Source organism: Equus caballus, chromosome 15 (assembly GCF_041296265.1).
Source record: "Equus caballus isolate H_3958 breed thoroughbred chromosome 15, TB-T2T, whole genome shotgun sequence".
Taxonomy (NCBI): Eukaryota; Metazoa; Chordata; class Mammalia; order Perissodactyla; family Equidae; genus Equus; species Equus caballus.
Window position 1 is genome coordinate 93,838,933 of NC_091698.1, and position 25,820 is coordinate 93,864,752.

At 42.4% G+C, this 25,820-nt stretch overlaps 1 long non-coding RNA gene across 1 annotated transcript; it reads right to left on the reverse strand.

Moving 5' to 3' along the window:
* Nucleotides 1–5,583: 5,583 nt before the first annotated feature.
* On the reverse strand, nt 5,584–25,583 carry LOC106781711 (uncharacterized). Its single transcript, XR_001378402.3, has 5 exons — nt 25,349–25,583; nt 24,412–24,459; nt 8,466–8,720; nt 8,235–8,382; nt 5,584–7,926 (listed from the first exon to the last, which is right to left on the reverse strand). It is a non-coding gene; the product is annotated as an uncharacterized lncRNA (long non-coding RNA).
* Between the last annotated feature and the right edge of the window lie 237 nt (nt 25,584–25,820).

A 25,820-nucleotide genomic window follows, 5' to 3' on the forward strand; every position in this document is an offset into this window, starting at 1 on the left:
CAGTCTATTTCTCACAGAGCACTTTCTTCCAATCCATAAGGCAGTGTACAGCATAATGGTCAAGGGTGTGAACTCTGGAGCCAGACTGCCTGGGTTTAAACTCCATCTGTACCATGGTCTACATGGGTAACCTGGTGCATCACCTTGGGCGAGTTACCTGTGCCTCAGTTTCCTCATCTGTAAAATGGGGGCGATGATGATAGTAGTATTAATAGTATAAGGCTTGTTTAGAGTAGTCCAGGCGGTAGTAACAAAATAAACTCAAACGTGCATTAGCTCAACATAAAAGAATTTTGTTTCTCATTCATAAAATAGTCCAGGGTAGTTTCAGATGAACAGGAGATTCTGTTCCAGTCATTCAGGGGACTCACGCTGACAGGCATTCTGCCAACTGTAACATTTGGTTTCCAAAGACCCCCCTGAGGGAGAGGAAAATGGAGAGGAACCCATGGGAGCTCCGTGGCCTGTCCTGGAAGAGGCCCATTTCCCTTCCTCTCACATTCCATTGGCCAGTTCCGAGTGGCACCACATACTAACCCAGGGGAGGCTGGAGATACAGTCCTAGCTGCGTGCCTAGCAAGAAGAGGAGAATGGATGCCAGAAACCAGCCAGCAGTCTCCGTCACAATGGCCTGTGCCATAGGTTGTCCTGAGGTGGAATCAGCTTGGTACGGCCAACCCTTCGTATCCACGGGTTCTGTAGCTGATGAAATGTGGATCAAAAGGCCTAGGATAGTTGTGTCTGTACCGAACATGTACAGACCTTTTTGTCATTATTTCCTAAATAATAGAGTATAGCAACTATTTACATAGCACTTACATTGCATTAGGTATTATAAGTAATCTAGAGATGATTTAAAGTATATGGGAGGATGTGTGTAGGTCAGATGCAAATATATAAGGGACTAGATTTTGGTGTCCGAGGGAGGGGGGGTCCTAGAATCAATCCCCAGCAAATTCAAGCACATCAAGCCCACGTAAGATTCTTTAAGAGTTTCTGTTTTTGTACTGACAGGGCAGCTTCCTGGAAAGCAGTTCCTTCCAGAGATTCCCCTTTTTTTTTTTTTTAAGATTGACCCTGAGCTAATATCTGTTGCCAATCTTCCTCCTTTTTTTTTTCTCCCCAAAGCCCCCCAGTACATAGTTGTGTATTCTAGTTGCAGGTCCTTCTAGTTCTGCTATGTGGGATGCCACCTCAGCATGGCTTGATGAGCAGTGCCAGGTCCACACCCAGGATCCAAATCACTGAAACCCCAGACCACTGAAGCAGAGCGCACGAACTTAACCACTCAGCCACGGGGCCCGCCCCCCGGAGGATCTTTATGTCATTTTGATGCTTCAAGAAGAGCCTCTAGCTGTACTGCCTCTGTTCTTCCCCTTTCTGTGCACATACAGACCACAGAGCATGGGTAGGCCCACACCTCCTTCTCTACCCATGCACCAGCTCTCATGTACCACCTCCCTCACAGTGGTGCGGAGCAAGAAGACAGCTATCGGAATTGGAGAGGCCCATAAACGAGGGTCAGCTAACAATCAGACCTGTTAAATGTTAGTTGTTAAAAGATGCTTAACATCTTTGCCCCTTTTACTTATCTGTAAAATGGAGTCAGATAATACTGGCTGCAGAGGGCTATTTAAGGGTGAAAGTTAATGGATATAAAGCACTGAGCACTAAAGAAGACATAGAGCACTCTCTTCATCAGTCTTGTGTTGACTCCCTGTGGACTCTGCATTTATAGAGTGCTTGGTGTGTACTCAGAGGGAGGTAAAATAGTTTGATGCAAGGGGCTGCCAGAAGTCCAGCCTTTAATGATGTCTGCTGACTTATTCTGGCGTGGAATCTCACTCCCAGGACACCTAAGCTTTCAAGGGAGAAAGCTCCCAGCCTGCTTTCTCTTTCTAAGCTCTACGCCTCTGGCTCCAACTGCATTCCACATTTCTACCCTGCTAGGAATCCTCAGTGTCAAAGACTGTAGGCAGAAATTTTTATTTGGAGATAGGGAATGAATGGCTATGTTAGCAAGTCAATAGAAAGCACTGGAGATAAAAATGATAGAGTACTTTAATATAATCTAATAACATTATAAAATCTTGATATAGTCTCCAAGTCGCTTAACTTGAGTATCTACTCTGGGCCCAGTGCTGTCTGGGCCCAAAGTCACAAATAGCGACATTATATATAAGTCTCCTTTTTCCTATCAGTCAAACGATGACCCTAAGAGCTAGTGGTATGCTGGTCAATATGTGCCAACCAGCGCTCTGGGAGGAAAAAATTGAAATAGAGATATAGATGTGTACGTAAATTGAATATATATATATATATAATACATAAGTTGATTATAAATTTTACTAATATAAATTATGTGTAGTATGCAATTTACAATTCTTTGTTGTAAATTCCACATAGGCAATCAATTCCCACAGAATGCTTTCACTGATTTTTGCCAAACTCGTGCATCTGTTGCCAACTTATGATAGCTATTGATGAACAATGCATGTAGCTTAGACATGAGTATGAGTTGATACTTTCATTTTAGCTAATGAGTAAGATGAAAGTGAAACGACGAAGGTATGTGTTGGCATCTCACTTACTTGTCAATGACATGAGCAACTTCTTTGCTGACTCAGATCATTGTTTTTGAATACTAAAATAATACTGCTCCATGTTTTGTGTGTGTTATTCACAATGCAATGGCTCCACTTTTAATTTAATTTCCATTATTAGCATTTTACCCATCATTCCCTGATGTCTAGACAATCAACAAATCAATAAATCAAGCCCTGATTTGTAATGTTTGCAGATTTTCATGATGTAAATACCTCCAACCATGACCAATTTAGAGCTACCAAGATAAATTCACTGAACACGGAGTTGCGAAAATACGTGCACACCATTGTATAATATTTTCACCACACAGATGTAAGTAACCTCAACAACATAGATAATAGTAAAATGGGATAAAATAATTAAGAAATGGTGATTTTGAGTACTTATGACTCGTTTTTGTTATAATTTATTTAATTGTTATGTAATTTAATTTTTATAACGGCTATGTTTAACAACCAGCCAGAAAATTTTCTGAAAACTTAACAGTCAGCTCATAAGCTGGCTTGAGCACACTCCTGTTAGGAGTCTAATGTATTTTCACCAGAAATTGGGTAAAAAGAAATGTCCTATTTGTTAATATTGTTCAGTGAAGTCTAAGGAAAGAGAGAGCCAGAGAAAGCAGGTAGGCGGAAACCGAGTTAATGGTGAGGTTCAGTTTCAAGTGAACAGACATTGTTGGTGCCAACAGAAACTATCAGTGTGGGCACCAAACCCTTTGAAAGTCCTGCCTGAACAGAAGTCCATTCTCGGCCCCAATTTTGCTTTCGCCCAGACGCGCATAATAGCTCGGCCTCCGGCTATAGCTGGGTATTCAGTTTTCCCATTCACCCACATGGAGTGCTGGCTGAAAGGCACTGAGTGTCAGCTGGGAGAAGTGTGTGCTTTCTCCACATCCATTTTCACCCCATCCCCATCTCCTGGCTCATCCATTCCCCATTTGCAGTGCTGAGAGCAGGGGGCCAGGCTGCATCCTTTATCCGTGGGCATCCTGTTGTCTACAACTGCGCCTCTCTCTACTCAGATAAAGTTAATGGTATGTTCTGTTCCCAAAACTCCAGGGAAATGTGAGTGATGTCATGGGCTCCAGAGAAGAAGGCCTAGTCTAGGCTCCTCGCCTGGTTTCCCCCTGAGATTCCTTGTAGACATCCTTCCAGGACCCCAACCTTTTGATTCCGTGTCTCACACTTTAGGGATGAACTGGAAAGCAATGAAAGAAACATTTCATGTTTTCATTTGAAATATTGATCAAAGAAAAGAGATCAAAAAAAGCCAGCTGAATCTCCCTTCTATTCACTTCTCATTGGTAATCAGCCCGCTCATGTGCTACCACAGCGTAGACATGGAAGGGACTTTGGGAAATGCTTCGTCCAACATTCCTGGTGGGTGAGAAAACCCAGCCCCATTGACAAAAGTCAGTTGCCCAAGGTCATGCAGCAAGGAGTGGAGGAGCCAGAATTCGTGCCCCCAACCTGTGGAGGCACAGCCCAGCCACTTCTCAAGTACAGCCCATGCCTTCTCGCAGAGTTGGTGGCAAGTTAAATCCTTCAGATTCAACAGCTTAAACGTATTGGAATTTTCCTTCTCCTACTGACCCTTTCTTCTATGTCAGAGGCTCTCGGTATGCCCTGTTACAACCTTCCATCATCTCTGCCCCCCACTTTCAGCTTTCTAGACTCCAGCTCCTTCGGTGACATGAGCTGTGCCCTAGTCATCTCTGATGCAGTAGAAAGAGCCAGGCTTAGAATTCACACACCTGGATTTTAACTCCAGCTCAGCCTTGCTGTGTGGCTTGAGCATGTTGTTTACCCTCTGTCTCTGAGCTCCAGTTTCTGTAACTAAGAGTGGGAATGACCATTCTGAGTGACAGGGACCTTCTGAACATTAAATGCCATGATGTCTATAGACTTCCTAATACTCTATCTGGCTCGTGGGAGGACAAAACAATGCAACTTCTCATGACGCTCATATCCTTACATTTCCAGTGGATGCTGCAGAGCCTGGCATCTAAAGCACAGTAAAAGGAAATGAAGGAATGAAGTGGTTAGGGAACGAAAACTTGTCACCAAACCTCTATCATATTTTCCTTCCAAACGTCCCTTGTATTTTTTCTTTCTTCACCATCCTTACTGTGACCATCAGCTTTTAGTCCCATACAATTTCTCACCTGAACCACAACAGCCAACATCCAGTGCCCCTGCCTTCAGCCTATCCCTGTTCTAGTCTCTCCTATAACCCACATCTGAATTAGTCTTCCTACAGCATAGCTCAAGGTCAGGGTCTGTGTCTTACACAGCATCTCTGTGATTTCTAAACATGTTCGGGAAATATCTGGTTGCTTAAATACACAAAGTGAAAATATAGCTTTGTAGAAGAAATAAAAAAATACTTTTTTATTCTCTTCTTCTCTCCTTTTTCTTCATCCCTCCAAGTTCTTTCTAGTACCAGTTATACACCAGCTTTGGCATTAGTCAAAGTTTAGCAGGTTTAGGCTAACAATAGTTGTATTTCTGATGCTGTGTGAAGCCCTGTACAAGCATTATCTCATTTAATTATTGTAGCAGGTCTGCAAGGTTGGAGAGGAGGACAGGTTGCCATGTGTGTTTTAGGCCTATAAACACTCTTCACGAAGATTCAGCCAAGTGCTAGGCAACCGCCACAAATGCAAGTTTGCGTTCAGTTGGGGCCCTGAAAACACCCACTAGAATATGCAGGGGTGGGGCATCAATGGACAAGAAGTTCCTTTTATGGACACCCTCTTTGTAGCTGAGTGGCCTTGAGCAAGAATGCTCATGCTGGGTCATTAGCAACTCACAGTTGACAAAATTTACGACCACTCCTTCCCTTCATTTGTCGTTTCATTGAACTGCAACTTTCTCGAGACGAGAGGGATGGCCACTCCGGTCACTATTTGACTACAGCCCATGGGAGGCCTCCACGACTTTGGCTTTTGCAAATGTAATAGAAACGAAACAGGAATTAGTATGTCCATTTTACAGAGGAAAGAAAGTGAGCCTCAGGTAGGTGAAACCCCACAGCTGGGATGCAATCACAGGTCTCCTGATGTCTACTCAAGTTTGCATAGTTCCTTAAAATGATCGAGCACAGGTCCTATGGAGAATCCCCTGATAATTTTGGAAATCATTTAGAAAAATATGACACAAAAATATGACAGAACACAGCGTCCTGAAACCTTCTATTGGTTCACCATTCATTCAGCAAATATTTATTGAGCACTTTAATGTGGTAGGCACTGTTCTAAGCTCTGGGAATATGGTGGTAAAAAGCAAAATCTCAGTACTTAAAGGACTAACATTCTGGAGGCTTGGGGGGGTGGGGGTGGGGTGGAGAAAGACAGTAAAGAGATAAATAAATATATAAAATATTAGCTGGCCCTCAGTGCCAGGAAGAAAAATGAATCAGCAAGAGGGAGAGAGAGACTTCCATGGAGGTGCATTTTGCATGGGGAGGTCAGAGAGTACTCTCTGATGAGGTGACATTTGAGCAAACCTGGGAAGAAGAGAAGAAACAAATTATATGGGTATCTTGGAGAAAAGAATTTCAAGCAGGAAAATAATCCAAATGCAAAGGCCCTGAGGTAGCAGGGTGCCTGGCTGTGTGGAGGCCAGAGTGGGTGGAGTCTAAGCAGGAGGAGAGTAGGAAATGGGGACCAGATCATAGGGCCGTAAGGCCTTTAGAGAGGAGGTGATTTTACTCTGAGTAAATCGAAGGCCCCTGGAGGAGGAGGGACAGGACATGGCTTACATTTCAAATGGACCCCCCTGGCTCTTATGTGCAGTCAGCACAAGGGTGAAAGCAGGGAGACCAATTTGGGGACTGTTGAAATAATCCAACTGAGAGATGATGATGGCTACTAGGGTGGTAGTGACGAATGGTGTGAGAAGTGATTGGTTTGGGTATATGATTTAAAAATATAGTTGACCAGATTTGGTTATGGGGTGTCAAAGAAAGAAAAGAGAAAGTAGGTAGGACTGTGCAGCTGAAAGTCTTGCCTGAGAAGAACAGAGCATTTGGAGACACTGGATCTGTCTGGAAGCTGATAGTGGAAGAGTCAGTGAGAGTGTGGTTTCAATAGGAAAGGCTGAGAGGGTGGAGCACTTCACGTAGGCAAAGCTGCCTCTGCTTGGCCTCCAGTTTGACTCAGCAAGCCCTTCCCATCTCCCTGTTGTATTGCAGCGCAACACTGCACGTGGGCAGGAAAGACTGAGGCAGGGATGACACAAGCAGAAGGGACACTCGCCATGTCACTGAGGTACAGTGAGTTGACAAAACTTTAGCCCATAAAAGGGAAGTCAAGAGGGCCGGCCCCGTGGCCAAATGGTTAAGTTCGCGCACTTCACCCTGGCAGCCCAGGGTTTTGCTGGTTTGGATCCTAGGTGCGGACATGGCACCACCCATCAGGCCATGCTAAGGCGGTGTCCCACATGCTGCAACTAGAAGGACCCACAACTAAAAATATATAACTATGTACCGGGGGGCTTTGGGGAGGAAAAGGAAAAATAAAATCTTTAAGAAAAAAAAAAGGGAAGTCAACACTTGAGCCCAAGTCTCAACAATCAGCAGACCACGGATCTTGGTGAAAGGAACATGGACAGATGCTGTTTCTGGGGTGGTCTTGCCAACTTCAAATGTAGGCCATTTGGGTGACTATCTCCCAAAGACCCCAATGGGGTGCCTGCAGTAAGATCTGAGAGGAGATCTTCCTTTCACTCTGAATGTTAGAGGGATGTTGCTGACCCACAGGATGTTTTGGAAAAGGGTGAAAGATTGTGAGCTGCTGGGATTTCTTGTATTCAAGTTGTGTTAACTGATGCTCAGACTTTCTTTTAAAGGTCCATGTTGTTTTGCAATGTTGTTGAAGATGGCTATCAGGAATTTTGTGGACCAGATTATAAAACCAGGGAAGGAGCACTAGAGCTGTTTAATATGCACTCACTGAGCATCTGCTCTTCTGAGCAGATCCTTAGGTCCCAGAATCATCCAGCCCAGTGGGAAGGGAAACTCTTCACCTGGGAGTATAGAGCATTGCATGGCAGGGGGAGTGTCGACGTCAGCCTAAAGGAAGTGCAGGCGAAGTGTGGGCATGCTATGGAAGCATGGTCAGTTAGAAGCTTGGTGTCCTGAGGACTGAGAAAAGTGAAGAAGGCAGAAGAGGATTTTGACTCTCTGTGCCGGTTGCCGGTGCAGAAGCTCCCTGGAGTTCTGCATAGATGGCTTTGGTCCTCACAGGTCGCTATCTTCACTGCTTTTGTTTTATTTGTTGTGTTAGATCTTTCTGAGGTGAGGCATTCGAGGAAGATCCTTGGGAGGAAGACCGAGTTAGTTAATCTGTGCAATGCACTCAGTATAACCTACTGCCCACTTCCCAGGATGTGGTTGGGTGGGGGTTGAACAGAGAGAAGTGAGGGGATTCCAGACATTGGGAACTTGCACTCTCACATGGAACACACCAATACCATCAGGTTATTTGTGACTTGACTGTTTAGTAGCCACTAGACTACATAATTGCCCAACTCACCCATAAGCTTATTTGTTCCTTTGTCTTGCCTACCATATCTAGAGGCAAGTACTTCTGCCCGACTGTCAACAGTCCCCATAATCTGACTTACCATGAGATACATTATCCTACCCGTTCCTCGACTGAACTCGGCTGGTCTCACTTCTTCTTGCCAGTCCCATTCCAGGGCCTTTGCTTGAGTTGTCTCCATTGGCTAGAGAACCTTCTCTTTCTCTTTACTAATCTCGATCCTCCCCAGTCTGCAAGAGATGGCCCAAGTTCCAGCTCCTGCAGGAAGCCTCCCTTCCCCCCCCCCCCCCACCAGACTAGCCTGACCCCTGACCTCTCCTCAGTGTGCTAAGGGCCTATAATTCTCATGATCTGGGCCCATCAGTTGGGTGCTAACTTGCATGCTGAGCATTGTGGCTGTGTCACTTTTGTCTCTTTGCTTCCTTGAGAGTCCAGTCTTTGGTTCTTCATTGTACACGTACAATGCTGGGCAAATGATGACGTTTAATCAAATCTTGTCAGTTTATGATTTGAAACAATGCCTCACTCCTCTGGCTTCTTGGCCTTTTCCAGATAACTGAAGTTGAACCTGTCAAACACCAAACAAGCACAGTAAGCTCTTTTTAATAGACATCTTTCTGAAATGTATTTGACATTTTCAGAAATTCTGAACTCTCATCTGCCATACGGACTATGTAATTTCAAAGTCACTCAGAGGTGTCATTCTAAAGATCCATTAGCAACCTGAGAATTATCACAGTTCTGTATCTGGTTTTAGGTCTTTCTGTCTCCTTCCTCAGTGTCATGAATGTCACCTGAGATTTTGCTTAGGGCTCTTATACCTGTCTCTTCTGAATGCTTTCTCCAGCCATTCCTTCCAGGGTACTATGTTCCTTTTACTGAGGTCCAGGAAACCAGATCACTAGAGGTCTCCAGAAAACACTCCCTGTGTACCTACTCGATGCCGGGCTCTGTCCTAGGGAACAGCGTCAATAAAGCATGACAATGACCTCAACAAGCATAACCATAGTACAGAATGGCAAAGGCTATAAGGAAGGCATGCACATGTTAGGGCAACAGCAGAGGAGGTAGAGCAACAAACTCTGGGCAGTAGGAGAGCATAGTAGCTGCTCAGGGCAGTGAACATTTGAGAAAAGCTTGAAAAACATAGCGGGATTCACCAGCAAAAATAGACAAGAAAGATAATTTCCAGCAGAGGAAATAGCATACTTGAGTAATTGATGGCAAACAGGACTCTAGACTCTATCAGGCTTTGAAAGAGGGTCTGAGGAGCAACGCGCATAATCTTTAATGCTGGCGCTTTCTGACAGCTCATCTGGGTGCCCAGGGGACTCTTTGGATGAGTTCCGGATCAAAAGGTCCTGAATGAGTCAGATTGCTAGAAAATGGACCTGTGGATAAATGGGGTCTAATTGTGGCTTTGCACGTTGGCTACTTGAAAGGACCTTGGCCATCACTGAGGTAAAGAACAAATTTCCTTAAGACGTTGCAAATACAATGTTATTTCTAAAATCGATTAACACTAGCCAGTCCCAAGAAGAGAACAGCCTAGGAGAATATTTTATGATATTCTAGGATGTCAGAGTTGGAAGTTCTCTTAGAACTGACGTTTTACCCTCTTTATTGATTATTTGGTGATTAACGAAAGAGGAAGATCACCTAAGAAACTTGCCTAAACTAATATAGCTGGTAGTAGAGCAAGGACTAGCCTTCTAGGTCTCCTGATGCCTAGCCCCCTGTCCTTATTCTACTAAAATGTGCCTTTTAAATCAGTTGCCGTATTTATTACTTAATTTAACAAACATTTGTTGCATGTACGGAGTCATAGGTTAGGCTCTGGATATGAAGAGACTCACTCCCTGTCTGCAAGTTGCTGACAATGTAGAGTGAATTAAACAAGCTGGGCCACAGCTCCTATGAGGACAAGGTATCTCCCGGTATTCTAAGCATCAATAACTATCTGTGTTGATGATTCATCTTTCCCTGTCATCATTAGAGCTGCTTCCCCTTCTGAGTCTGGCTTCTTCAAATGCTTCTGGCGTTGTCAAATGTCGTTCTCTCCATTCCTCAGGTCATCTCTCCCAGCTAACTTTCCCTTATTGTTCTCTAGGAGTCAGTTCTCAAGCCAGATTAGGCTCCTCTCCTCCGTGTTTCCATATCCCTTAATACACTGTTAATTTTCTATCTCTGAATTTACAAAGTGATTTGTAGTTATCTTGTCTTACATTCGACTCCACTGAACTCCAGCTGAAAGGTGAAGAATTGGTCTCTTTAAGCTCAATTTCCCAGTGGCTTGAATAGTCGCTAAACCAGGAGAGGCGCTCAGTGAATATTTAAGTTGAACCAGCAATTGGAAATGGAGACCAGAGGCAAGGAAACCGTATTGTCTTTGGTAGGATGAGTTCTGAATTGAGTTCTCAGTAGCAGAGTGGTATTCTGTGCCACCTGAACTTCGATTAATTGACCTCATAAATGTCACTGAACACTTTCAAAACTATTTAATTAGACCTTCAAAAATATTTATTTGCATCCACTAGAAACTCACAAAGCCCCTGTCTTCATGGAACTTACATTTATTGGAGAGAGATTAAATACATATACATATAAGCTACTTATTTTGATATCTGATTTGTCAGGATACTGATAAATGTTGTGAAGAAAATAAATCAGGAAAAAGAGATAGAGAGTGACAGGGAGGCCTGTTTTAGATAAAATGATCAAGGAAGCCCTTCCTGACGAGCTGACATAGAGACAGACACCTAAATGAAGAGAGGGAGTGGTCCATGCAGCTGTGAGAGAGAATGCTCAGTGACTGATGGAAAGCACAAAGGCCCTGAGAAGGGAGCCTGCGTGGTGTGTTTCAAGCACACTAAGATGCCATGTGGCTGGAGCAGAATGAGCAAGGGGGAGACCTGCAGAAGAGGGAGATAGAGGGGCGGCTGGGGCCAGGTCATAAAGAACCATGGGCCATAACAGAAGAGTAAAGGATAGAGGAAAAAAATCTCTGGAACTGGATTTAAGCTTCAGATTCTAGTATTTTCTCTGCCACTGACTTCCTGAATGACTCTGGCTTCTAATTTCCCCTCCCGGACCTCAGTCCTCCTATGTGTATGATGAGGGAATTGGAAGTGATGACTAAGGACCTCTCAGCTCTGTGGTCTGTGGACCTTGCTTATGCGTTTCAGAATTTCCCCCCGGGGATGGAGAGTGGAGCGCTCAATGCACACATAGCCTGCAGAATGCATTTGCACCAGGAGCTGCAGCATGGGCTACCTCTGCTCCTGGACTTCCTGTCATGTCTTCACAGGCAGTCAGCGGTGGCTGGAGTTTCAGGCGTTTCAGGACAACCAAATTCCGTCTCCATAGACCATCTTTAATGGTTTGAGGGGGACTTGCACTGAATCTCATCTCCAAATGGAAGCTATAGAGATGATATGGGCCACCAGCAAACACAACTCATCTTGGTGGGGAGTTATGGTACACCTCCTTTATAATGGCTGAAATCACATCTTTTGCAAGTTGTGCATCAGCCGTGAAGACTTTCTTCTTCTAATGATTGGCTGTCACTCTGTCTTTGTAAAGTAGGTAATGGAATTATATTTAAAGCTTTCACTTAACAGCCTTGCTCTTTGTAAAGATCCGCTTGAGGAATGCAAGCTTCTTTAGATAGGGAAGTGACAACTGTCTCTGACATTAAATAGATCTCTTTCTTACCTGTCCTGTTAAACATACGAAATATCAAACTCCTCTTCCATATGACAGTGGTTCAGATTTGCGCTATATGTCACAGGGAGCACAGCTGGTGAACACACTGGGAGGTACATAAAGCCAGATCAGGGTTACATTTAAAGGCCTTTTAACAGCACCGTCTAAAGATGAAAATGCTGCCTCTGGAGGCTACAAGTTTCTTGTTACTGGAGATGATCAAGAAAAGGCCATTAGGCAGGATATTACAGACAGAAAATATGTGTCAGTCGGAGAACTGAACAAGCTGTCTTCAAAAAGCCCTTCCCACTCTAAGATCTTCTCCTCCATTACCATAATCTTGCCTTAATCTGAATTTTCTATTATACAAGGACAGATCAGAAGATTGTCAATGCCATTTTAATCGCTGTGGGCCTTTACCAATAAGATAAGGCCCAGCAAGATCTGACTACAAATCTGTGCAGGCAAAGAAATGGATTTGAAGTTATGTGCAGTGGTGTAGAGGGACCTATCACCCATGGGGAGAGAGGAGAGAGAGAGAGAGTGTGTGTGTGTCTGTGTGTGTTTATAACTGAGTCCATCTGTTATCACTTACCTGTACTGTGTTCTTTGTCTTCCAGATTTTATTTTTCATTTTTTAAAATCACCGGTTCAAATTGGTTTCAGTAGTTTATTCTCAGAAACGGTTTTGGTATTATATTTTAGATCTTATCCAAGCGTAATATTAATTTAGGGTTAAATAATATAACACTTATTTAAAATTTTTCTTTCCTCATGATAAACCAATTAGAGGCCCATGAGAAAATGCCAAAGACTTTATATAATCCCTTCGAAAGTTTACATTATTTTTTAAATGGTTGGAGTTTTCTGGTTCATGATGAAAACCTAAGCATATATATTTACCAACTCTTTCTTCCCAATTTCTGTTGAAGTAACCAAAAAAAACCAGACAGCAGCACATAAAATCATAGAAATGTAGAGAACAGAAAAAGGGATACCAGCACACCAGAAAATTTAGCAAATTTCTGAAAGATGACAAGTAGTTTAAATCAAAGGAATGGCTGGCTAACCCAGAGTGGAGAAAGTGGATGACCAGAACAGAAGAGAACGTTGCAGCCAAGGTGGGAGCTGTTTTAATTAATGAAGTCCTACACAGATTCCAAATTTGATGTCTTAGGGTATGGAAAGCCAAGAATTAAGGAGTAACATTGGGGCCAGCCCAGTGGCGCAGAGTTTAAGTGCACACATTCCGTTTAGGCGGCCGGGAGTTCGCTGGTTAGGATCCTGGGTGCGGACATGGCACCGCTTGACCAGCCATGCTGTGGTAGGCATCCCACATATAAAGTAGAGGAAGATGCGCACAGATGTTAGCTCAGGGCCAGTCTTCCTCAGCAAAAAGAGGAGGATTGGCAGCAGTTAGCTCAGGGCTAATCTTCCTCAAAAAAAAAAAAAAAAAGAGTAACATCTATCTATTTAATAAAAAGATTCCTCATGAAATATCTGAGCTACTCAATCTTTTCTTCCTATACAGAGCAGCCTGCTTTTACTTGCCTCTAGGCAGAGAACACTCCATTCTATAGAAATTGAACAATTGCTGAGGAAGTCTTAGGTGTCAAGTGTTAGAGCTGGCCTCAGAGTGAAGCCCTTCTTATATGGTGGGCTGGTGGCAGTGGAAAGATGCAGCCAAGCCAGTCTGCTCACAAAGTCCAATCTAAACCTTGCCGGTCAACACAAACACATACACTCACACATCGTTCACCACCAGTCCTCCCATTCAGGAGAAAGGCTTGCTGGGCAAACAAGCCAACACCAAATTGGAAGCAGCTAAGGACAGTTATCTGTACTAGTCAAGTAATTCTTCATCCCTAAATGTGAATGGGCACCTAAGATTTGCCCTACATTTCAGGAGGGAAAAGTAAGATAAGAAATGAGAATAATTCATCATCAGGTTAATCCAGAGAACAAAAGAGAGTATAAAAGTATAATGAATATTGTTAGAGAGATTTTGGATAATATTAAAATTATCATTGTTTTTTTTCTTTTTCCATGAGGAAGATTCACCCTGAGCTAATATCCGTGCCAACCTTCCTCTATTTTGTATGTGGGTCGCCGCCTCAGCATGGCTGCTGCTGAGTGGTGAAAGTCGGTGCCCGGGAACTGAACCTGGGCCGTCAAAGCAGATCATGCCAAACTTAGCTAGTAGGCCCTTCCCAGGACTGGCCCCCTTAAAATTATCTTTTAATGGTAATCACTAAAAGGGAAACACTTGGAGAATAAGCAAAAGTTATTTGAAATTTATAAAAAATCATAATTGGCAAAAAACTTAATAGAAAATATGGAAGCTAAAGTCAAGGATAGCTCCCAGGAAGAAGAGCAAAATTCCAAAGGAGGCAAATGAAAGGGAAAAATTTAAAAATAAGGAAGACCAATTCAGGGTATTCACAATCCAACTACTAGATGTTCCCAAAAAAAGAACAGAGAAATACTGAAAGGAAAATTATCAAATAAATAATAAAATAGAAATTTCCAGAGTGGAAAACTACCAATCCTTAAGTTGCAAGGACCACTAAAGATCAAGAAGCAGAATGGATGAAACATGATCCACACTTGGATGCATGTGTCCCTGTGAAAGTTCAGCATGGGGAGAATAAAAGACAAGCTTAGACACCTAGAGAGAGGAGACTACCAAAAAAACTGAAAAAATTAAACCCCAAAAATGATAGCAGGTTATCAACAGACTTCTCATCAGCAACATTAGCAAATGCAGAAGTTCTTAAATATTGTGGAGTAAAGTCATTTTCATTTATGCAAGAGCTCAAAAAGTCACTTTTCACTTACTATTTGTGGAGGTGAAATGCCTGAGAGTACATTATAGTAAAACTAAAAAGGAAGACATGAGATTCAAGAAACAGTGAAACCAGTCCAGGAGTAAATGAAGAAAAACATCCCAGTCAGACTGCAAGGCAGCAGGTTAGGAAGGCAGTCATGGGATCAGGAAACAATTAATATGATGGATTAAAAATATGGATATTGTTCCAGATATTGTAAAGAAGACATATGTTTCTTTGATAATCAAGAAAAAAATCAATTGGGAACACGAAGAGAAATTAAAAATATACTGCAAATTTTTTTTTTTTTTGAGGAAGGTTAGCCTTGAGCTAACATCTGCCGCCAGTCCTCCTCTTTTTGCTGAGGAAGACTGGCTCTGAGCTCACATCCGTGCCCATCTTCCTCTACTTTATATGTGGGACGCCTACCACACCGTGGCATGCCAAGCTCTGCCATGTCCGCACCTGAGATCTGAACCGGCGAACCCCAGGCGGCCGAAGCGGAACGTGGGAAGTTAACCACTGTGCCACCAGGCCAGCCCTTACTGCAAATTTAAGAATCAAACAAAAAGCAAACTAAAATATGGAATGATTTGGGGTATTTAATGAAGCAAAAGAAAAAAGAATTGCTCTGAATATATTGCTTAAATCTCTTTTAACCACACAGTATTAAGGCCAAAGATTTTATTTTCTTTCTGTATTGGTCTAGATATGCCATTTGATCTTATAGTGAGTAATATTAATATGATCAAATATTTAAAAGTCTTTTTATTGGTCTCCATGTAGAGAATCAACATATAGATAAAAAATGAAAGACTTAATCTTTGCAACAGAATGTAATTATTTTGTAAACCTCGACATGTAAAGTCATTTTGGACCTTGGAAAATGTTAAATGGATGGGGGTAGAGGGTGACAATTTTCTCTGTCACATGAGGAAAGAGACTTTGCTAACAGTTGGTAGAATAAGAAATAGAAATTTAAGTGTATCCTTTAAAATAACCAGGTGGATAAATAAATGGAAAGAACTATAATCACGATATTCAGAATTATGGTACTAACTGTAAGAATGACAGAAATCAGAAAAGGTTAAAAATGATCAACCCTGGGGAATGGACTTGGGGAGAGAACTGTTGTTTCCTTCTATTAACTTTCTGCGCCTTTTAAAAATTTTTACAACATGCATGAATTAGTTTAGTAAATGATAATAATATTAAAAAGTTGAACAGCCCTGTTCCAGGAAGGAGGAAAATAAGTTATTGAGCCCCTGATATTTGACATGATACACATCATTTCAGCTTATTCATCATAAAATTATGATCTTCTCTGGGCCTGATGCTCCTCATTGATGAAGTATTGATAAGTTGGTGAAAGAGTGGATAAGCGTGACTGCATCTCTGCCATGTCTTCTTTCCCCAGCTGTGCCTGCCTTCCTCAGTGGGGTCCTCTACACAGCCCGATGTGCTGAGACTAAACTGATGTGGGTTCTAATCCTGCCTCCACCGCCAGCTTGGTTTATGACTTTGAACATCTCATGTTTCACCTCAATTTTCTTCTTTGAAATTCTTATTTGAAGAAACCTCAAATTTCTTCTTTGAACATAAAATATCTAGGATTTTCTGTTTTTAAAAGTGGTCTGTTTTATCCATACTCCCCCAACACACACACACACCCCCAAAGACAGACTTTAGAATTAGACTTACTAGCTTTGTAACTGCGGGCTGGCTACTTAACCTCTCTGAGTCTATTTCCTCATTTATAAAGGGAAGTCAATGAATACAGTCTAATTTATCATTATTTTCATCTTGCTTCTTCTGTCTGGCCAGATGGGGGCGTTGCCTCCCTTGGCATTGGTCAGCCAATAATTTGAAGTTGTGCAATGCCTGGCATCTGGAAAGGAAAGGAGAGTCTAACTGTTACCACAGGCTCTAATTCCAGAGCAAAGAATCGCCTCCTGGATAATGGGGTTGAAACGTGAACTATACGTTTAACTTCTTGATCAAGCACAAAGAAAGACAGTGCTTCCCAGAAATGGATGATTTCATAGTTCGATGAGGTTAAAATGAAAATAATGTAACAGAGTTCCTAAATTGAGGAAGGAACCAAAATGGTGATCTCTCACAGATAGAAAATCTTCAGAGACGTTATTTCAATTGTGCCCAAGGTCCCAGGACTTATACGGGGGTCTGGACTGCTCTAGGCATGATGACATAGAGTAGTCCCTCTGGGAATGCAGCCTCCCTTCCAATTGTATTCCTCACACCATTGTAATTTGGCCTTGTGTGCAAATATCTCAAATCTACAGCTCTTAGGAGGAATATTCCTTCTCTGACAAAAAAGAGGGGGCTTTAGTTGAATTCTGTAGACTAAAACTTTCTACACCAACTTCTTAAATAAGGGCAGCAAGAGAGGCAGCTGGTCTGTCCAAGCTCCTCAATGAGAGTGAAGAAGATGATATAAGTGTTTATAATGGTATCAAGGAAGCCACTTGCATCCCTGCTCTCGGATTGACAGGTTAGTGTCAGGACTTCTAGAACTGTGGCTGATGAGGCTGATACCCCAAAAGATGTTTAAATAGTCGATGTGACTTTTCTCCTACACTGTACAGTCAACTCTTTTGCCCATAAGCAAAGGAGTTTTATTAGCACTTGAGCCCATGAGTCTTCTGAGTGGAGATGAACAGAACTCCTCCACTTGAGATCTCTGGAGTTGAGGTTGTTTAAGATATTTGGAATAACAAAGATGCTCTGGATTTCTAAAAGTTTCCTAGTCAACCTCAGGGCAACATAGAAAAATCGTTACTAAGTTTCACACCCATTGGATGCCAGAATTTGAAGGAACTTTTGACATCATTTCATCACATTGACTCATTTTAAAGATGATTAAACTAAGGTTAAAGAAGATGACATGATTTTCCCAAGTCCACAAATCCTGTATGGCCCCAATCCATTCACTTATTCATGTATTTATTTAAGCAACAAATGTTTATAGAGCACCTACTAAGTCCTAGTGATTACATCAGGTCATGGGAAAACGTTTGTGGATATGCGATAGCTTTCTGCCTTCCAAGAGCTCACAGTCTGGAGGGGAGGCAGGCATGTGCCAGTCCTTGGGTAACATAACAAGGCCTAACAGAGAGATGGTAGCCATGTGTTCGTGGAGCACAGCAGATAATGCTAATTCTTCTGAGGGGCTGGGAAGGGCCTCTCAAAAGGCATCGTATTTGAGTAGAGTCTTGCAGGATGAGAGGAAGGGGAAAAAGAAATATTCTAGGTGGAAGAAATAATACATGCAGGATTTGATAGGGCAAAGCAATTCAAAAGTGTTATTAGCCATACTGGGGTCCTGTGGGGCACTGAGAGCCACATGGGATAGAAGCCTTAGACTCCAAAATCTCCAGGATAAAAGCACATCATATAGAGTAAGAAAACTTGGGCATGGGCCAGCATGGGTCTCCAATTACTTCCCCATGTGGAAGGGAAACCAGAGCAAGTCTTGAATGCAATGAGGAGAGGTATTTCAGGGATCCAGAAAGAACCTTTGCTCCAAAGAAGAGCTCGTCTACTGCTCTCTGAATCTCTGTATTAGAACTCAAGCATTCAAAACCACAACTCCTTAAGGATGGGGATAAAAAGGTAAATACCCAGGAGAATAGAATCCCAGAAACGTACGACAACTCACAGGAAAGTGTATCAATTAATATACAGAACATTTTAATACTCAATATTTGAAACAGGAGAGTTCAGAAATCCTTCCTTTGCCTTACTTTCAGTGGAAGGCATCTTGATTTACAAAGCAAAGGTTCCCTTCTTTAATGTATAAAGACTCCCATCTTTTGTTCCCCTAGAATATTGAAGAGAAAGGTGTGTATTGTTGTGGTGTATAATCACAACTCTAACCATATTTGGGCAGTAGTAGTGTGCTGTGATCAGAGGCTGGGGATCTGGAGCCACTCTGCTTTGGCTTAAATCCTGGCTTGGCCACTTAATAGTTATGTGAATCCAAACAAGTTATGTAACTTCTCTGTGCTTCAGATATAATAATATTTATCTTATAAAGGTTCGAGGGTCGTTACTTATGAGCTCATATGTAGAAAGCCTGGTACATAGTATTATTCAATATTTTTCTAATATTACTGTTATTTTTTATTAATATTACTATTATTTGCAAAGCATTGCAAAGCATTGAGGACTGGTCTTTCTTCCCAGGTCTCAGTTATAGTTATAGTCAAACGGATTGACCAGTCAATATCCAGAAGGTTTTGTTCTCTCATCGAACATTACAAGATTATAGGCCTTGTGGAAGAATCAGACATAGTCTTTGCCTCAATGAATGTATAATCAGATTAAGTGTATTTATTGCTAGTCTTTCATTCTTACACAGAAATATAAACCTGGAAAATATGAACCTTAATACTTTCATTCTGCCTAGAATATTCATTCTCCTGCCTCTATGCTTGCCTAAATTCTACCCATTTCTCAAGATCCCATGCACTTGCTGGGCGTATCAGTCAGAGTCCAATCAGTAAACTAAAACCACAGAGTAATTTGAACAGGGAAAGTCTAATATAAGGAATTATTAACTATAAAAGGGGATTGTAGCAATGGGAGATTAGCTATTAAGAAGTAAAGAAAACACTAAAGAATATAAGAATAGCAGATATAGGGAACAGCCACTATGTCTAGGACCAAGATAGGACAGCTAAGGAAAAGGTTCCCCAGAGCTCAGGTCCAGATATTACTGGAGAGGCCACAGCTCACAGGATGGAAGAGAAGTTGCTTTGTGCCATACCAGTGGAATTTGCTGGAAATCTGTCCCCTATGGTGCCAGGGAAAGCTGTTCATGAGGAGGTGTTTCACTAGAGGTATAAATATACCTCTATAAAATGACCTGAGGCTGGGAGCGCTGCGGGATTCCACCCACTAGGCACTGCTGGCCTCCATGCACTACAGAAGCTGTGCATTCTGCAAAAGCCTGAGGCTGTGGAAGCCACCACACTGCCGGAGTTCAGGCCTGTGGAAGGAGCCTGCCGAGCAAGGACACTGGAACCAGAAAGCAAAGACTTTCCTCCTCAACGTCTCTCCACTGTTCTCTAATGACAAAGCTTACTATCCATTTCCTTTATCAGTTTCAAAAAAAATGCTTAAGAGACCAGCTCCATTTTCAAAGAGCAGGGAAAAAGAGGCAACTTGGAACTAAGAGGCGATTACATAACTAGCATAGTCTACCCCTTTGACGGTTGAGATTCCATATGCAATTCTTTATATCAAGCTGATGTCTGTTTGACTGTAACTTCCACCAACGTGGTCTTAGGGTTTACGTCTTGGACCACTTAGAATACGTCATCCACAACATGTCAACCATGATACCTAAGCTTCTTGATGAACACGGAGCCGAGTAGGACTACCGAGTAATTTACTTAGCATGGACATCTCTTTGATATTGAAACATGGTATCATGGTATGAACTGTGGCTGCCAGAGCACTTGATAGTTTTTATTAAGCATACTTCTAATTGAAACTTTGAGTAATGTTTTTTAATCCATGCTTCACCTTTTTGTGCCATTTGTTCAGTTTGTATGTTCATTTGTTCAATCCATTAATATTCATTAAATGCCTATTCTGTGATAGGTGAGAAGGACCACTCCCCCTCTCTCTGTAAAGCTGAGATACTGGCTGGGTCCTTTGATCCCTGTGCATCCCTCCTGGGCTTTTTCTAAGCCCTGGAGACCTACCTCCTACGCTTGGTAAGAAATTACATCTTTATCACTATGGGAAGTGAAGATTTTCCCTTCTCTACCACCTACTTAAGCCTTGAAACTCCTCTGAGTAATTATAAGATACTGTTGTTTCCAATTTCATTGGGTCTAAATCCAATGAGATTTACCCTCGCATGGGAAAAAGTGTACAAGAAGTTGGCATAAATTATAAATGCCTGTGCCAATGCATACTTTTTCCATTACTACAAAGTATTATAGAGATTTCTGAGTGTGAGCCAGAAAATTCCCACCCCAAATTCAAAATCAGACAAATGCCCAAGAATCGGATCTCTAGTGCTGCAGCAACTGCATTTTCACACCATTCTCATGCTGAAGTGGGATCTCAGGAGAGCCAGGAAGGGTCCAGAGTTCAGGGAAATGAAGAGGTGGTTCCAGCTGATGGGGCTGAAGGTCAGAGGGAAGACAGGTGATTGCCAAGGAAATGAGAAAAGATGCCAGACATCTAAGAGAAAAGGCCGTAATGCTCTGCGGAGGGAGAAAAGTCTAGATTCAGAGAATATCTTAAAGTTAACTTGACCCTGCTATTTCTCTAACACTGACTGAATTGTGAACTGTAAATGCGTGTAGGTGTTTGCCTAAATAGCAAAATTCCAACACTGTGCACTTTTATTTTGTTTTTCTGAAATTCAAACTGTTTATTTTGGGGAGACAGGTGTCTCTCCTTTTCTGCAAAGCAGTAACAGCACAAACAGCAGGACAAATTTCCCAGTCTCACCTAGTTAATTCCCAGCGGGTCCCCAATCACCTTCTAGACTTTGAGTTCCCAGAGTATGTCACAGCGACCCTGGCCACACTGGCTTGAGGCCACATCCCAGACTTGTCATTTCAGCCGCTTCTACAAATGTTCAGTTATTCCCAGTTTCCTGCCCAGCTCTCTGAGATAGGAGTGAACGTTTGTGGTAATTAAAACAGTGTGAAATTTGCACTGTCAGGAAACACAGTTATTTTTTTTTTCCTCTGCCAGCCATCATGCTATTTATAGCAATACACTTCACCATTTATTTGCTGGGCAGTGACATCAAGAAACAGATATTAGGCAAGGAAGCCAATTTACTCCACAAAAACATCCATTATCTTTATCACCAACAGAGACTGAAAAATAATCAATTAGAATGCTTCACTTGGGAATGACTAATTGAACTGTTAAATATACGGTATTGGGGCAGTCACCCTGGGAACCTAAATATTAATACGTATAACAAGAAAGACTTCTTATGAAGAAGCTGTGATTGGTACCACTTTGTACACAGAGATCGCATTCTCCAATGGACACAAGTTACAAACCAAAATTCTTCTTTCTGACCCTACTGTATTTGAATTTGATCTTATTCCACAGGAAGTCTCATACTTCCATAGGAAGTGCGCTTGTCATGGAACGTTCATTTCTATTTCCCAAACACCCTATCATAAGAATATTCTCCAAAAGCTAATGCTCATAATCAACCCTGACTAGGACATACAGCTACACAGGTGCATATGCACATGCACACACACACATATACGCCCATACACACATCTACACACACACACACACACATACCTCCACACACACTATTCTCAGCTTTTGAATATCTACAAAACAGAGAGATACTTTATTTTCCTACAGATAACTTGACTATAGTTTAGCCAAAGAGCCAACCCAGAGCACAGAATTCTTTTCCATTGTTTATCTTCTTCATTCTTTCATTCAATTTACTAAATATATATTACACGCCTTGGACCGTTTAAGCCTCTTAGGATATGCAGATGTGGAAGAGAAGATGCCTGTCCTTAAGGAGTTCACACTTCAGGCTTAGAGACTGACCATCACAACACAAGTTGATAAATACTATAAAAGAACAATGTACAGGCTACTTTGGAGTGAGAGAGCACTTCGCTGACATTTTAGATGAGTCTGGCAGTTGATTTAAGTGAAAAGGCGTGGAAGAAGGGCATTCCAGGCAGAAGCAGTACCTGTTTCAAAGGGTAGAGGTTTCAAAGAGCCTGGCATCTTTAGAGAATGTATCAAGTGCAAAGTAAAGAATTTGAGGTGGAATGTGGAAGACTTGAGAAACTGAGGAAGGGCTTTGCTTGCTGTGCTAAGAGGCTTGATGGTCCTCCAGGAGACACTGGGAAGCCTCTGAAATATGTCGAGCAGAGGAGTAATCCGGTGAGATTGTTTCAGGAGATCATTCGGGCACTAGTGTGGGCAATGGATGGGAGAGTGAGGGTAAGACGGAGAACGGGGCAGGGGAGAAGGGAAACCAACTAAGGGATTTGCAAAAGTATAAATAAGAACTCACCCAGACCTGAACTGGGTGGAGGCAAAGATGTTGGGAAGAGAGAATTGACAAACTGCACGGTATGAGAGAAGTAGGCACTCAGGTTTGTGGGTTGAGTAAAGAGAGGCTTCACAAAGCCATTAACTGAGATAAAGAAGGACATAAAGAGGAGAAGCCATCCTGGGAGCAAAGTTCAGCTTTGGACATGTTGGATTTGTGATGTCTGTGGGGCCTTGCATAAGAGACATGTGGTGGATAAAGGCATATTAGCATCAGACACTAGACCAGAGGGAGGGGACTCCTGTGTGGCCTTCCTTGAGCCATCTGACAGGATAAAAATTATCCCTATCTCCAGACCTTCACTTCCCATAAAATTCCCTGCTCGGGGTGGGGGTGGGGGGCGGAAAGGGGGCCTCTTTCCTACTCTGACTCCTCCTTAGTTGTTTAAACTGAAGACGCTCAGCCCGGGAGAGTTTACCAATCTACTCAGCTCCTTCTGCGAGTCTAGGGTGGAGCTGACTCTCCCCCTAGGACAGCCCGGCTTTGGAATAAAGACACTCTTGTAAAGAGGATTGTATAGATAGGGTAAGATACACTACCTCAAAGGTCCAGTTGATTTTTATTGATTTTTTTAAATTTGTTTAGGAGAGTTCTAATTTTAGAATTTAGGGGATTCAGAGAATAACCTTCTCTCTTTCGTTTTATTCCAACTCTTATCCCCCTCCTTCCTCCTCCCTCAGTAACCAGGGCCGTGACCTGTTCTGGGGTGAGGTGGAAGCTCTCCCGGGCCGCTCGTATCGAAGGTTCTTGGCAGCGCTGCACCACCCTCAATGACCTCCCTGCCAAGTACCAGTCTTTTTTTCCCCCTAAGCAAATGACCTTCAACAGACATCACTATTTTATAACTCAGGGCAAGGACAGTCTGTCTGTGTTTTGCATCTGCACATATCTACCCTAGTAACAGAGAAATAAGGCTCTTTTTGCTAAGAAGCTGAGCTGTGTGGGATTGGTCTTGATGTTATTTTGTTGGGGTTTTCAATACTCTCCGAGCCCTGGAAAAGCACATCCATTCAATGATGACTCTGGGTCTGGGGTCCCACCATCTCCAATTTCACTGCATGTTTTTCCAGAGAGAGATTTAAAGTTCTCACCCTCTCACATCAAGAAGGCAAACTTTATAAGTGAGAGGGAGACATTGACTCTGCATCTCATTTCAGTGTTTTGTGTTTTTTCTTGAAATTGAGAAGAAGGCAAGCAAACATCAGCAGAGTCGTGAAATAAATTAGGCCAGAATGGTGGAATTTGGAGATTCCCCCTCAGATCTCTGCTAAGCAGTCACCTTTGCTCGTGGCATTCCCTTTAAACACACATATTTAAAAGCAAAGCCAAGGTAGGAATTTCAAGTCATAAAACACTTATACTCCTTTGCCCCGGCAACTGCAGTTCTGGAAGTATATCTCTAGGAAACAACCACAGATGTAAGAAAGGCTTTGTACACAAAGGTGTTCATCACCCTGTTGTTTATGGTAATGAAAATGACAGTGAGTAAAATATCCCTGGAAAATATTGCTGGCAGGAAAATTATGGTATAATGTCAACTAAAGCAAGCAAGATAAAAAGTATTTATTCTCTGTGTAATTTCTGAGCTGTAAATATTAGTTAGGATAAAAGGCTTGAAGGATACGTACCAAAATATTAACAGTAGTTTCAGGCTGGTGGCATTATGAGTTCCAAATCTGAAATGAGCAAAAAAAGAAAAAAATTAGTATGCGTGCTTAAACATTGGAGAATCAGCATCAAGGTTGAAAAGTGATTTATTAAAAATAAAATGGGTGTATTGTGAGGATTGTCAATTTCTTCTGCTTTCAATGGGGTAGAGACCAAAGGAGTGGAACTTTGTAATAGTCCCAGGAGTACTGAAGATACTCAGTGAATATACACCTTTTACCAAAAAGTAAGCCAGGTACTAGGATCACCAGAAGGAGATGAGGGAATTCAGTGATGACGGACTCACAGTCTAGAGTGGTGGGATATCAGTCAGGAATACAGATGATACCATGAGAGAAAGGCAGCCCAAGTACTTCAGGAAAACCCCATAGTCCACAAGTTTTTATGGATGGAAAAGATTTGGTTTGAAATATAGATTACAAGAAGGAGAGTGATGAAAAATCGTGCTCAGCAGTTCATACACCTTGCCCAATGCCTGGTACAGAGCAATGCAAATTTGCCAAACTGCTGTCCAGTACTTAGAACTCTTTTATGTTTGGCGAGACTGTGGACATCCAGGATGAGAATTTGTACTTAATTCTGTAGGCAATGGGCACCCACCAAAAGTGTTCGAACAGAGGAAGTAAAAGGTAAGAGCTCTATTCTAAGAAAATCTAGCTGGTTGTAACAAACAGGAGGAATTGGAGGGAAAAAGCTGAAGGCAGATGGGGGCTGGGGTGGGGAGGAGAGAGAGAGATGCTAAGGCAGTAGCAGAAATAAGCATTAGATGGGTTATATAGATAGAAGAGCAGGACTAGAGATGCTGCTGAGACCAGGGCAAAGGGGAGGAAGGAGTCCAAAATGGCGATAGGGGTGCCCAACAGTACTGTATAACCTCTCGTTCTGAACTTGAGTTACCTGCATACGCTGAAAGTTGCTTTTCAGTTTCACAACCATCATGCTTTCCTTTGAGTGTGGAGTTGATGAGGACATGTGGATGCAGGAGGAAAACTTGCGGAGCAAAGTCATTGCCAAACAGGTGAATTTCCTCAGGAAATCATCAAGGGGTCTCTTTCAGTTCCACTCACACCCATCTTTCACCTGGGTTCCTGTCACACGCTGCAAGAGCTTTGGCAGAGGGATCTCAAAGAGCTTTGATCCTTTTACAAGGCAGCTCGTCCAGACTTGTGGCGCCCGCCTCCTCCTTTCCTGGGCTCCCACCTCCCATTCTCAGCTACTCCAACTATGCCTTTGGAATCCATTGCACACACATATATGTAACCTCCGGCCCAGGTGGTCTTTCAAGGCACCAACAAACCTGGAATCTCCCTGAATAAAATCAATCCTCAACTCTGCAAATATGCAGGGAACATTTTGGTTGCCTACCCAG